The following is a 16,131-nucleotide window of genomic DNA, read 5'->3' as shown; positions in this document are numbered from 1 at the left end:
CAGTTGCATTTGCGTTTATCCAAATTTACAGTGAATTTAAAGTATCCATTTTGCCATTATGTGTGTTCCTTAAGAATTGAACTCACAACCCTGGTGTTGCTAGCAGCATACTGTACTAGTTAAACTACAGGAGCAGATAATTTTTAAAACTACATTTCCCATCATGCTTGATATTTCACACGTTCAAGCTTGTCTTTAACCATTGATCTGTGTGTGTGGCCTTCTGCTTTCTCCTACTACCAAATAAGCCTATTTGCATGTCTGAGATCTTTTGCATTGCAAATCAGCATTATCTCTCCGTCGTCTTCTCAGTTCTGCATGCATCTGTCCATTTCAAAGGAAGTATTCTCTAATTTCTTGGGATATCCACAAAAACATGTATTTTGTCTCACACTTGCAACTCAAAATTAGTAATATCAATCACCCAAACTGTGCTTTATCTTTGGTCCAGACTGGCAGTGCTTCATTCTCTCCATCATTCTCTTTTTCATTCTCTCTCTCATAATCAGGCCATCGTTTTATTTAAAGCCTCCAACTGCCTTTGTGTTCCACAGGGACATTTCAGCACAGCTTATCTGATATAAAGAGAAAGAACAAACATAGTCAGCAGAGCATTTTATGCAATGAAGGAAGGAAAGTTTAACTAAGAAATAGTATGCATCATATTTTGGCCACCATAATTTCTAGAATAAAATGTAAATTGTATTAACTGAATAAATGAATTTTTATTTGTATATTTTGCAGGAATTTCTGCATAAATTGTCTATAAAATTTGATATGAGCTACGAGAAATTCACAACAGAAAAACAGTCTGCTTGAACAAATAACACAAGAGCAATGATGCTTTTCGTGTCTTTTATTCAACACACCGCATGAACAGTGCAGGGAGCAAAAAGTATGTGAACTCTTGGATTTAATAACTGGCTGACCCTTGTTTCGCAGCAATAACCTCCAGCAAATGTTTCCTGTAATTGCAGATCAGTCCTGCACAATGCTCAGAATGACTTTTTCACCAGTGCTCTTTACAAAACTCTTTGAGTTCAGCAAAAATTTTCTGATGTCTGGTGTGAATTGCTCTCTTGAAGTCATGGGCCACATCAGAAGGCGTATTTTCTTCTTCTGATGCCGTTCTGTTGTTGATTACTCCTGTGATTTGGGTTGTTGTCCTGTTACATCATCCAACTTCTGTTGAGCTTCAATTGGCAAACAGATGGGCTTACATTCCTCTGCAAGCGTCCTTAACAAAAAGTTGAGATTTAATTTATCTGCGCGTAATAGTAAGCTATCCAGGCCCTGAGGCACCAAAGCAGCTCCAAACCATGGCTGCTCCACCATAGATTACAGCTGGGATGAGGTTTTGACGTTGTGCTTGCCTGTTTTTCTCCTGTCTGTTTTTGCCAGGCTGCAGAAAATGTTGCCAGTATCAATATGGAACATCCAGGTGCTCTTTTGCAACTTCAGATGTGCAGAAATGCTTGTTTTTGAATGGCAGTAGCATCCTCCGTGGTGTCCTCTTGTGAACTCCATTTTTATTTAATTATCATAGTATAATAGAAACATCAACAGAGATGTTAACATGTTTCTGATTCTTTTGTACTGTAAGTCTTTAGCTGACACTCTGATTCTACTTAATACCATTGAGTATTTTGCGTCTGTGCTCTTGGAGTCATCTCTGCAGGACGCCCACTCTTGGGAACAGTGCTGAATATTCTACATTTATAGGCAGTTTGTCTTACTGTGAACTGATCAACATTAAAGGGGTCATATGATGCTGCTAAAAAGAACATTATTTTGTGTATTTGGTGTAATGAAATGTGTTTATGCGATTTAAGGTTAAAAAAACACTTTTGGAAGGCCAAAAAAGTAGTTTCGCTTTCACAACGAAACAGCGTCACACACCGGAGCGGAGTCCGGAGGCCTAGAGTGAGCCGCGGCCTAGAGTATGCGGAGGCCGGCTTGAGTGAGCAGAGGGCTTGAGAACCATGAGACTTTAGTCTTTGCAACTTAACAGATCTTCTTTATGCACCAAGAGCTTGTAACACTCCAAAGAGAAAGGAAAAAGATTATGGGGCAGGCGTGGCCTAATGGTTAGAGAGTCGGACTTGTAACCCGAAGGTTGTGGGTTTGAGTCTCAGGTCTGGCAGGAATTGTCGGTGGGGGGAGTGAATAACCAGTGCTCTCTTCCACCCTCAATACCACAACTGAGGTGAGACCCTTGAGCAAGGCACCGAACCCCCTACTGCTCCACGGGCGCCGCAGCACATGGCTGTCCACTGCTCCGGGTGTGTGTTCACTACTGTGTGTGTGCACTTGGATGGGTTAAATGCAGAGCATACTAGGCCACATGTCGCTTCACTTTTATTAACTTATTCATTTAGCTTAATTCTGAGATCTCTTTTTTTAAAAAGTAATTTTTTGAATAGTACAGCATAGCTTTGACCACCTCCAATCTCTTTTTAGTAAGTGTGTTTACATGCAATTTTTTACATACACTATTTCAGATCTAAATTGTACCAGTTCGGTTTTTACATAGTCTGATTGAGAGACCTAGATGATGTAAATGTAGCTCAGCTTTGTCAACTTCGTCAACTCGTACTAGCTTACTCTCAATTCATACTAACAGCCATTTATGAACATCATTTATTTATAGCACACCTTTAAGCTAAGTTTTTAAAAACTCACTGTGTACACTACAGTCTCTGGGCTCACCATGTCTTGGACACTAACATTTTAAGAATTCAGAAAAGATGAATCACTGTCTGGCCAATTATGATTTTGGTATTGAGATCATGATTTTTCAGTAATACTACAGCAAACTGAGTGAGTGTATGCTTTCTTTTGGGATCTGATAGTGTTGGGACCCAAAAACATCAGACTTAACAATAGTATTGTTCTACAATTGGCCTCAATGTTGTGCGCTTAATCCGACAGACAGAGGTGATGTGCAATGTATTTCATCTTTCAAATATTCGATTATGCAATGTGTCATGTATACTTGGCCAAACAAATGAAAACTGTATCTTGACTAAGCAATAACCTGCTGTAGCTTCAATATAACTGCACTTGTAAATGTTTTTATTGATTGGACCCCAATTATCTTTTGGGAAAATCTTCAGCTTAAGGATTCACATATCTTTTCCACCTTTCACTGTGAATGTTCACACTGTGTGTTTAATAAAGACATGAAAATGTATCACTGTTTGTGTGTTATTCGTTTATCCAGTCTATTGTTGTGACTAAGGGTTCACTTACTTTCTTTGTGGACATCTGATGTTGGATGATGTGTTTGTAGCAATCATATGAATGATTTAACACACTTCTAGTGTGTGTGTGTGTGTGTGTATGTGTGTGTGTGTTGTACAGGAGGTGGTTCACTCGCGAGCTGACATCGTGACTACTTGTTATCCCATCAGTAGGTTTGACTAAGTGTTGCGTTTGCGTGAGCTGAAACATTATTATGACTGTAGGCATGCAAGTAGTCAACAGCGCTAATTGTTTGGACACATCTGCTGCCCTAATTTATACGTTCGAGGGATCTGAAGGGATTGAGAGGTCAGTGGCTGTGTGTGGGCTTTAATTGCGTTTGCATGTATTTGTGTGTGTGTGGGAGAGAAGGGTGACTGTGGGCATGTGCTTTGCATGTGTCGAGTGAGTTGTTTGTGTATGAGTTGGTTGTTTGTGTGTGAGGTGTAAGATGGAAAAAAGCAGGCTGAGTCACTGGTGCTGCATTGGTAATGGGTAAAGCCCACCCACTGCCTCAGTATCACAAGCAGCAACAAACATGACGAGAAACCAGCTGGGTATGCAAGAGAGGAGAGGATGATGTGATGCTGTAGGGTGAGGGTGTTTGGCTGGAGTGACCAAATGAGGCATGAAGATGACGCACTGTTTAATGGCTATTTCAGTGAACAACTGTGATGATGGAGATTGATTGCCTCTTATCGCTGAGCTGTGTGTGTGTGTGTGTATGTGCTTCTGAACTCATCTGATGTGTAAAAGAACCAGAAATCTTGTTTCTCTCTCTTTTTATCCCCTACTTCTCTTCCTAGTCAGTAGCACAGCACATTTTGTGAGAAACGTTTCACTTCCCCCTCAGTGCTGAAGGCCAATCATGAGCTGTGGCAGCTCTCTGTATGAAATTTCATTTTTAAAAAAACTATATTTGCATTTATGTTTGCGCAATGATGTTGTTACAGCTAATAATGAACTATTTTTTATTATAATCAATAAGACTAGAATAGTTTATTCATACAAACCATTCAGTGTAGTTTCATCATAACCTTTTTTCCAAAACATAAGACTAACTGTTTGACTGAACTTAGTCTGCTTTGTTTTTTTTTCTCTGAATAATATCTAATAATGTTTTAATATTATATATTATAATATTTAATAGTATATGCATCTAAGTTGTGAATTTAATCAATGAGAATAAAACTGAATATCACAAAAATATTTTGCAAATAACGCAGAGTTTCCATTGTATCCAGGGATAAAATTAACGCAAAATAGAAATGGGGATTGTAGCTACTGTTTCTCTTTCATTAAACATAGTAAATCACTTGTACTTTAGAGAGCACAGACAAAACGCTCTGACAAACTGTCTTAACTATCAAGCAGCAGGTGACTTATCTTGAGTTACAGTGTGCCAATCATTTTGATGACAGGCTTTGGTTCCTGCTTTTCAGAATGACCAGAGCAACAGTTGAGATGTTATACACTCTCAGAAAAGAAGGTACAAAAGCAGTGGAGTGGTACCTTTTCAAAAGGTACACTTTTGTAATATGTACCTTTAAGTTACCAATATGGACCCTTTAAGTACAAAGGTGTACCGTTTGAAAAGGTACCACCCCAGTGACAGCTTTTGTACCTTTATTTTTTTTTTCCTGGGAGTGCATGATATCTGGTTAAATTCAGTCACATGACTGACACATTAAGGCTAGGTTTCGGTGATTTTGGATGTTCATCTAGGAATTCATGTATTTCCATTTATGTGCATGTCTTTTTAGCTGAAAAACCCCCCACTTTATTTATTTGTTTGCGTGTGTGTGTGTGTTTAAGTTTTTACATTTTGTTTCCATCCAGCACTTTTTATGTGATACTCCAAACTTCACATAAAAATATCTGGATGGAAACCTAGCTATCCTGTGGATGTCCTTTCACATCAATTATGAATTTCACTTTCCTAACAGCTATATCTCTCCATTTACGGCTGAGCCTGCAAAACACATAATTAGGTCTATTTCCCTTGAATACCTCCATGTCATGCCGCACTGAGCACCTGCCACTGATGCCAAAAGCTGAATGCTGAGAGCAGCACACTGAGAGTATACTGTAAAACAGACAGGAAAAAGGACAACAATTACATGATTCATCGCACAGAATGGGGGACATAACACAGAATCAGAGACACATACTGAAGAACTGTGATTGGCATCTCAGGAGAAACTTTATCTTTTAAACCGGCTTATTGAATTCAAAGTGTTAACAGTGTTAGCTGTGGGTTTAGTGGCTTGTAAATGCATCTGTTGTCAGTTGATGGCATAATCCTTTGAGCCTTTTCAGATTGTAGTGAATGTTAAAATTCTTCAGCTAAGAGCACTGCAGGCTCATGACTGAAAAAAAACCCACTAGGTTTCCTAACATACTATAGCTGACTCATATGAACATATTCTCTTTTGCAGTAAACAGTGCAGCTGTAATCATGACTAGAGCAGACTGCTGTCCAAAATTCACAAATAACAGTAGCTTATGATGACTGAGCTATTTTACAGTATAGATTTTAAATATACAGTAAACAGATTGGTGTTATTGCCCTTCTGTGAGTTTTTTAATGCAGTGTATATTATCACTCCTTATTTTATTGACTTCATAAAGTCTTATTAACTAACATAAATCTTATTTTATGAGACATCTGACAAGTCTAGTTTTACTTATGATGATATTGCATCCAGTCTTACAACTCCAATATCTGCCCTTGTCTTCCAATGTCTAACTTGACACCATACTGTAATTTAACTCTTTAGAAGTACTGTGAGATAAGAAATAAGACAATAAGAAATATCAGACAACGATATGAATATTCCCAGCTGTCATCTTCAGCTTGGCATACTTTTGCATGCTAAGCTTTGTTTGATTTTCCATTTTGAATCCTGTTTGCAGAGGGTCACATCCTCTCTGGGAGGAGCTCTTTGCCTTGTAGCACAAACTAATGTCTGTAGACCTGAAAATCAGCAGTCTGGATCATGCATACTTGACTTTAATTAAATTCAGTTCCACTGTGTTTTGTTGGTAATGTACATTCCAGAGCCTTCTGAATGCCTGCATGATATATACTGTGTGTGTGTGTATATATATATATATATATATATATATATATATATATTAGTTGAATGGAGTTGAATGTGTGCTTAATTTTATTGATGATTTATTAAGTTGTCTCCATTCATTATCGTGCTGCTCACAACTTCAAGAATATATAAATAGGCACGTACCCCTTTATAACTTTTTGAAATTCATCCTTCCCATACAATAAGTCTCTCTTCTTTATCCACAGTTACATCCAGTGGGGAACTCTGAGCTTCTGTCTAGTTTCATTACCGAAAGCAAATCAAGCATATCTGCCCTCTTCCATAACTCTAGTATGAACCTTAGGTGAACTCATTCATAATTTTAATTTTGGCATTGATTGATTGAGCACCCATTCATTCAATCATTCATTCATTCATTCATTCATTCATTCATTCACTGACTTCTGCACAGCCTGCATAAAGATGGCAATAGAACTGCATGACAGTTATAAAGGTTGCATCATCAGTTTGGATAGATCACAGCTGTAGCATTTGGACCAATCAGACACACATCTGTTCATTAGATTTAACAAATAATCACAGACCCCTCACCCAGTAAACATACTGGGTGCCAGTATGTCTGGGAATGTTCCCAGGCCCCTGGTTACCATGGCAACCAGGACACCTCAGCCAGACCAGATAAACTTTACGACCTAATGGCATGTTGAGAGTTCTCCCTCTCACCATCTTTCAACCATAGGAAAAACATAATGCCCATAAAAATGGACTCTTCTCTAATTAATTCATAGGAAAACCTTTCTTTGAATGAACATGCACATCCTTCAGGTCATTGTGTATGTTGTTACTGTTCTTGTATATTGTCTTTTGTATTGTATACTGTTTTATGCATGCTTATGATAGAACCACCCATTCATGTAACCTTACATATACCATGTTTGGTCTCTATGAATTCGTATTCGGATGATCTAATTGAGAGTGTATATTATATGTTTATACCTATGCAACATATTAGTGTTCTAAGTGCTCTGAGACAAAGAGTCGTAAACTTTCCCTCCAAAAGTTCAAGACACCATTGGCTCTTTGATCCCCCAGAGGTGTTACCTCGATAGAGGATAAAGGCAAACACATCAACATATAGCCCTTCAGTCTGCAGTTCTGTTAGATTCTGAGAAGATGGGGATGCTGAGCTAATCTTCTAAGGACACCCTAAGTTCGTGCCAGGCCTCGGCCTTGACTTTCCATTCATCAAAGATCCTAGGATCTCAGCTGATGTCTCTCTTAGTTCTCTCATCACCTTTATCTGGGAGAAAACTCTCCCAATCACCACTGAGCCAGAATAACATCTTTTGGAGTTCATCGCCCTTCAAACCCGGAAGGACTTGAAGAACTCCAACACCACCAAACCTTCAAACCATCAAAACTTTCATCCGAGACTGCATCCGGACACTCATTCAACGACCAAGGCAATGCAAGTATCGTACATTTACCTAAACGAAACAGAGGTTTAGTATAAGCGGTAGACCCCGTTGTAAAAAGGCACTGATGGTTTTTAACTCAGCTGGTTCTGACTCATTTTCCATAACTGCATTCTCTGGTTTCTCTAATGGCTTCATTGATCCACTTAGCACCCCTTTTATATGTCCGCGTGAGTGTATGTATGTTTGTTTGTTTGTTAGACTAGTTTGTGTTAGTGTTTAGTTAATAAAACTCTTGTGCACAAATTACATGAGTTTCTGATTCTGCCTTGCAAATTAATGTCCCTTTACGATTTTGATCCTTGCTACTAATGCATTAATACTGTATGAAAGTATTTTCTGTGGCCATGAAAATATCCTTTCCTAGAGTTGATATGAACTTACACTGAATGTTCGCTGGACGAACAGATTAGTTGAGGGCAATTTAATTCTGCTACAGTTACTACTGGCAGCTGATAGAAATAATTGTAATTAATCATAATTAATTGTAATTATTTATATACATTTCCCTTTTGAGCTAATTTGCTACACAGCTCATATCAGCAGAGTGGAAAAATCACTCATCTGTACTTTCTTCACAGAGAAGATAGTTTGTGTGTGTGTTTCTCTGAAAGAAGCAATTCAAAGGCATGGTGTGTGACAGAAAAGTTTTCTTTACTTCCTGTTGATAAGGTGTGGAAGGCTGTTTATTTGACATTTCCTCTCTGCAGCATTTATAACGTACGCTGCCAGACTACAGACAAATGAAGAGAGCAGTCTGGGCCTTCTGCCTTCACATTCCTAATTCTGTTTTAATAATGGAAATTAGATGGAGTACAGCTAGTATTACTTCCCTGTAAGGCATTTCTTTCCAGTTTGTGAGTTCCATCTTTGGTAAACCACTGATCTCATATGATTTTGTTCTCATGGTCATAATGGAAACAACCAAATTAAGACAAAATGATATTAATCTGATGTCAGTTCCAACATTGAGTCATCTCATCCTTCCAGGATCATGTCATTTCATGTGAAACGATGTTTACTATAGTGTTATAATGGAGACGGCCTGCTGTTAGTCATATCTGATGCATTTATATGAAACATGAAATGCCTGTGATACTGGGAGACTGATCAATACCAGAAAATTTACTTAAGGGATTCAGTTTCTCATTTTATGATAACAATGTAGCACATCTTAAATTTTGAAACCCCTTCATGTTTCATTTTACCAATCTGTTATCCCAGTCCAGGCCTCGGTCAGATACCATTTTTCAAAAAGGACAAACGGGCAAGAAAATGACACATCCCAGAGGACCAGATCTGCGGCTGGATGGAGCTCACATCCGCCCAAGATGTTTCATATCTAACTCTCTAGATCTCTAATTCCAAACCATTCTCTATTCTCTCTCTGCAGGACTGCAGCTCTCTAGGACCGAACTTGCCTACCCCTGCTCTAGTCTTTAGGGTCTGAAGATATGTTGTCATTACTCTGCGAACTGGGAAATTTTGGGAATGATCAAGTATCTATTTGACTGTTCAAAATTTTCAGGTCAGTGAGATTTTTTTAAAATTAATATTTTCTTTCGGCATTATTGATATTTTTATTAAGATTTTAATTCAATAATATTTCTATTCAACATTTGATTCAAAAAAGAAAAGAAAAAAGTATCACAGTTTCCAAAAAATATTAAGCAGCACCAAATCAGCATATTATAATGTATAAAATCATCACCAAATCAACATATCATTTTTATCAAATAAATGCAGTCTTGGTGAGCGTTATGTGAGAAATATAAAATCTTACCGCCCCCAAACATGTAGAACGGTAGTGTACATGTGCTATGGGAAAAACATATTTTTCAAACTGAATGGACTTTACGATCTGTTTTATTCAGTGGAATGGAAACACTTTACACATGACCCCAATGCTTAATTCTGTCACCAAGACAGCCACAAGACAGAGTTCATACCTCTTTAGTCGTTAGCAGGATGTTTAGTTTGGACTCTGAAGATGATCGTGCTGTACCATAAGAGTAGATGGAGAGTTATTTTCAGTGTGCTGTACAAGCATAGCATTACCTTAAACACAGTGAAAGACAAATTAGAGTTCTGTCAGAATAGAGAAAAAAGGAGGAATAGAGTGAAAAATATTGAATCATCCCCTTCAAGTTGACACACTGATGCATCTAATTTGCTCCTGCCTTTAGGGACATGCTATGACTATGTCAAATGATTCTCTTCTAGTCAAAGCTGCACAGCAGATACAGCATTTGTTATAACAAAGAATATTTATGGTGCACAGTTCATGTTTTTGTTTTTAAGAGTTCAGCTTTTACAAAAGATCAGCTGAATGGTGGAAAACACATTTCCAAAATACTATTTTTAAGCTGTCATAAGGATTTTCCACATAGAGGGAAAAAGTGAGAGAGATTGCTAGTTTTATGGTTTACTTTAAAAAGGAAATACTTAAAGGGATAGATTGTTTTTCATCGTATGGACAAAAACAACAATTAATAACAACACTGAGACTTTTTAATATATATTCTTTTGTGTTGACAACAAAATGATAGTATCGTGACCTGGATATCGATATAATATTGTAAAGCCAGGTCCCTCCCTAGTGGTTACTATGCTGACAGTGAGGGAGAAAAAAAGACATTCACTGAAGCAGCTGTCGGTTCCTTATTACAAATGATATGACTGAAGAAACACTTGTATCCTACAGTGGGAAAGATAAAGTGAGAGAGAAAGTGGAAATGGGAAAAGGATAAAGGAAATGAGTGACAAAAGAGTACATCAAATTTAAAACAGAGGATTAGCTGCATTTTAAAAGGAAATGCAGTGATCCTTGAACCGAACAAGCTGGCAACAAGTTGACAGGTGTGCATATTCTGCTCAAAAGCCAGAGTGTGATACACTAATCACTTGGACATGATGTCTCCTTTGGGTACTTCATCAAAGGGGGAACTTCAGGATCAGTCACCTATGTGAGCGTGCTCTGCTCATAGGGCAGGTAATCAAAGGGAGGTAGAGTGTAATTAGAGAGTCAGATCTGTTTCCTATAAGTCCCAGTCTCTGAAGCTGATGACTTCTGCACTGGGCTATAAGGCTCAAGGTTTCCAGCCTCAAGGGCTGAATAATATAGACATTCATTTTACTAAGTTTGTCTTTCAAAACTCCAGAGCTTTAAAACTAAAATAAATTAATATTTCATGAGCCATGAAAAGTATGCAAAATATGACTGACCATGAGCACATTTCTGTTTTATTATTTTTTTATGACTGTTATGCACTTTCTTTCTTTTGGTATTCTTTTGTTTTAGTTCCACAAAGCGTCCCTGGCTTTATGAAAAGTGCTATAGACATGAAAATTATTATTATTATGGCCCCCTTAACCTTTAAATAAAGGTCTTTTGTTCAACCTTATAATGCTTATTTGTTGTAGACTTTTTTTTTTTTTTTTTTTGAGTTATTAGACAAATGATTTTACAGTTTGACTTTTATATGACATTTAATCTCATTGAACTCCTCCACTAAGCAAGGTGACACACAACATCTGGCTTCTGGAAGGTGAGTGGAATCTTTAATAGAGATATCTATCTATGTACCAGCCATTTTAATAAACAATTGAGACTGATGATGAATTGCATCTTTTGCTACATGGACATACAATAATACTAAAGTGATCAGGATCTATTCAGTGCTGTATTTGTTTCAGATGCATTAATTTTAGTTGGTCAGGTAGTGTTCTGTGTTTCCTTGCTTCCTTTTTATCTGCCTCTCTGTCTGTTTCTGAAAGGCCCTTCTTTGCCTCTCTACTTCTTCGGTAGCGCAGTGTGCCTTTGTTTACACACAAAAAAAAAAAAACACTGGCCAGCTTAAGCAGCTTTGGCTTTAAAAATCAAGACCAGCCTGCTCTCAAAATCAATATCTACCTAAGCCTTTTCTTTACCACTGGGCCGTTCTGTCAGTAGGAGCCGAGCTCCAATTCAGTCTCTCTCTCTGCACTTCTTATTCACACATTCTCTTTGCATCCCTGATTTTGCCTGGCCTAACTCTTTTATTTTCTCTCAGCCGCCCTTTTTTCACTTGATCTGTGTCTCTTTCAGTTTGGTTTATTCCTTCTCTCTCCCGCTCTTTTTTCTTTTACAGAGTCTGACTGTCTATTCCTTCTCTCCCTCTTGTCGATTTATTTTCCCAATTCACAGCAGCTTAACAAAAGTGTTTTTGTTTGTTCATTTACATTTAGTATTTAAAACAGTACAATAACTACAGCTGCTTAGCATCACAGCATTGATCTGATGATCTCTGTAAATAAGAGCAAGTTAGTAGTTTAGACCTGCGCACACTAATTAGGACTTTAATAGAGCAGAAAACAGAGCAGCACAAGCTATGTTTTGTTGTTGTTGCTTATTGACACCCAAAATGCCTTGGAAAACAAACCCACCATGACCATGAAGAAATAAACGAACAGTTGAATTAACAATTTGTTTAACAAGATCACAGGCTGAGAATGACTGAAGACATTTCTAAGACAAACCTTTTTGATAAACAGGAGAGAACAAGAGTCTGGAACTGTTTAAAATTGGCATGAAACGTAAATTGTCTTTTCTTCCTTATTGTGACATACATTACTAATTCCAAGTGAAACAGCCAAATGCATAAATGTAGCTGCTTCTCGAACATGTAAAAATGTGGGTCAGGACTTGATTTCATCTGTCTGGAATTGACTGGATCATTGTCATTACATTTACAGGTTGCTGGAGGGAGGGAATTATTGCCCTGATATTGTTAGATAATCTATAAGCATTAGATTATTTCACACAAAAAGTACAGATGCATGGGAAACGATATACAGATCATCATGTTCTGGAGTACAGTATCACTTACTGAAGGTTGCTCATTGTTTTTCCTCTGAGAGGATAATTACTTTGATTCAGAGTAACACTCTAGGTGCTGCATGCATGCTTCCTCCTGCACCGTGCTATGTACCTCTTGATGCGAGTAATTAACACTGATTTAATTTACATCTCTAGACTTATTTGGTGTTGAGTTTATCATGATGTTCATGATGTTTAGAGGAGCTTTTTGGTGGCTAATGTTTCTCATGTTTCAGTGCATTATGAAATAACAATATATTTCAGTAATGGTTGCCCACACAATACATCACCCTTCCCTCTTTTGCTCTTGCTGTGTTGCAAATACTTTACATCACTCTGTGGTTTATATTTGCATTGAACATTAGTGCATGTGCTGAAGCACTGACAGCCCCTATTACAATGCTTCATGTCTGACAAACCTTTGAGTGATAACTCTGCAACGGCTGTGAAATGTTGCAAATGTTGGGAGTATAGAAATGGAACTACAGAAAATCACAATGCAAAATATATGAACTGTAAAAAATCAGCAGCCTTCCGACATTTGGTAGATACACATTTTTGACACATTGAATGTTTTCATTCATTTTGTTCATAAATATTCATAATTTCCTCTACGGGAACCACCAGCAGCTTTTAGGAAAAGATAAGATCATAATGAGATGAGGGCACAAGTTATGTTTAGTGATGTCACTTGAATAGGCCACCTGGCTGACTGGCATTTTAACAGTCAACAACTTTCTCTGCTTGGTTCATTATAGAGCTTTTGATTCCATTAAGCGGTGACTGATAGATGAAGATGGGCAAAGCACTGAGATGTGACTCTTTTGTACAAGTATAATATAGAGCAAATAAAAAAATGCTGAATAAATGTAAATGTTTATGTTTCAACATCATTTACATTTGGAAATATTTGAAAGTCAGGCAATGTCAAAATATAAGGCACATTATTCATTTATTCGGTCTAGTTTCCCTCACCCCTTTACGTAATATATTTTTATTTCTTTTATTTTAATAAAATTCCCAGTCAAAAAAGATTCCTTAGTTTTGTGATCCGATTGGCTTAAATAGATATTAGATATGAGTGGATCGCACATAATTGTTACTCTGCAATTCAGACAAACCTCTTTTTCTTCCTCCTCCCCTTTTCCCTCTCTCATCTGTTATTCCTGTCAGGCAGACTGGCAGACGGTGCATTGGCATCCCCTGGTAACATCCTGTGAAATGACTACTGCGTCACAGATGTAATGTGCTAGGAGTCTGTGTGTAACAGAAAGAGAGAAAGGAAGATGAAGTACATTGTATTTGATTGGGATGGAGTGTAGGGGATGCTAGCTCGGGCACAGTCTCTCTCTCTCTCTCTCTTTCTCTTTCTTTCTTTCTTTCTCTCTGTCAGGTGCAGCTGCTGCTGTCTGGGGATTAGTCTCACTCCAGATCTCCTTGAGTCAAAGTCAATGAAGGTACTGCAGTACTGTGCCTGTAGCACAGTGCCTCTCTCCCATCACGACACAGCTGAGAATAAAAATTATGTCAGTTATTACTTGTTTCTTTTATTTTATAACTATTTTGGCATTATTACATATCTTTAGTATTGATGGCAAATTTGTGGATTCCATTCTTTGCACATGAAAGAGGGAGCAGAATGAGAAAAGCGAGATAGAGAGAAGAGCATCCCTTTTGAAAAAACAGCATATGTCTACAATGGTATACAAAAAAATAAAATTAAACCTATTTAGGAACTGATTTCCATAATGCAAAGTGATGGTGAGACCAGCCAGGCTTGAAGGCAAATGCAGCTGGGAGGATCACAAACCCGAGTGGAAAATGTGGTATCTGAAACTGTAACTCGCACAGACATCCATTGTATGCCAGTGTGGTAAAAGAGTTAGGGAAAAGGGGGAAGGATTTCCTTTCCATAAGTACTTTGGCATTCAAGGGTCTCCCTTCAATTTTTTTCTCCTTTAGGGGGAGGGTGACTTGGGTTTGATGTCAAATATTTTATGCTGAAATTGAAATTGAGGGATGAGACTGGGGTAACTTTCTTCATCACAAATGTTTATATATATATATATATATATATACACTGTGTTCCAAATTATTATGCAAGTGACATATCAATAGGATTTCGGTACAATAAAGAGTCAGATTTTTGTTTGTGTTGTTTTTCACATCTTTTTAGATAACTGGTATCAATCTCAGACAGGTTTGTTCAATAGTTTGCCAGGTCTTCTTAGGTAAATGTACACCCTACTTAAGGAGGTTGTTCCACATTATTAAGCAAGTCACAGTTCTCATTCAATATGGTGAGGAAGAAATATCTTTCTGAAGATGAAAAGTATGAAACCATGCAATGTCTTGCAAAAGGCATCAAAACAAACAATATTTTGCGAAAAGCAAATAGAAATTATTGAACTGTCAAAAGATTTGTGAGTGACTTAGAGCACAGAAGATCTTGGTCAGATAAAGATATAAGGAAACTTTCTGTCAAACAAATTAATTGTACTGTAATGGCAGCTGTGTAAAAGCCACTGCTGAGCAGCTGACAGGTGTTTGAAGCTACTGGAGTCTCAAGATCCTCTCCATGCAGACTGGCAGTTGTGTGTAAAGCTGCGTTTCAGTCACTGCTAACCAGACCTCACAAAGAGAAACCCCCACAGTGGCTGTAGAAACACATTTTCAAACTGTTTAGCACCATGGTATTTATGCAGCATGGGATAGTGTATTGTCCTACATGAAAATCCTTTTATTTTTCTGTGAGCACTATTATTTTACAAAAACACATCGATTCGCTACAGGAGGACTTTGTTCACCCCTCGAAGCTGTGTGAGACACTTTTTATTAAGGATGGGTGCTTTTTAACTTCTTTGGGACTGATGCACTGCAACACCCGCTGATCTCATTGGAATAGGATGGCCATTCATCAACTATCAGAAATCCATTTATCTGTACCATCCATTGTACTGCAGCATTCGTAAGTGAATAAAACTATTTAAAAACAAGTCTTCATGTATTTCTACAGCCACTGTGCATGTTTCTCTTTGTGAGGTTTGGTTAGCGGTGACTGAAACGCAGCTTTACACACAACTGCCAGTCTGCATGGAGAGGATCTTGAGACTCCAGTAGCTTCAAACACCTGTTTGCTGCTCAGCAGTGGCTTTTACACAGCTGCCATTACAGTACAATTAATTTGTTTGACAGAAAGTTTCCTTATATCTTTATCTGACCAAGATCTTCTGTGCTCTAAGTCACTCACAAATCTTTTGACAGTTCAATAATTTCTATTTGCTTTTTGCAAAATATTGTTTGATTTGATGCCTTTTGCAAGACATTGCATTGTTTCATACTTTTCATCTTCAGGAAGATCTTTCTTCCTCACCATATTTCATGAGAACTGTGACTTGCTTAATAATGTGGAACAACCTCTTTAAGTAGGGTTTCCATTTACCTAAGAAGACCTGGCAAACTATTGAACAAACCTGTCTGAGATTGATAC

Source organism: Sinocyclocheilus anshuiensis, unplaced genomic scaffold (assembly GCF_001515605.1).
Source record: "Sinocyclocheilus anshuiensis isolate Anshui unplaced genomic scaffold, SAMN03320099.WGS_v1.1 scaffold351, whole genome shotgun sequence".
In the NCBI taxonomy this organism is placed as follows: domain Eukaryota; kingdom Metazoa; phylum Chordata; class Actinopteri; order Cypriniformes; family Cyprinidae; genus Sinocyclocheilus; species Sinocyclocheilus anshuiensis.
The sequence above is the reverse complement of the archived record's forward strand: the minus strand, read 5'-3'. Positions refer to the sequence as shown.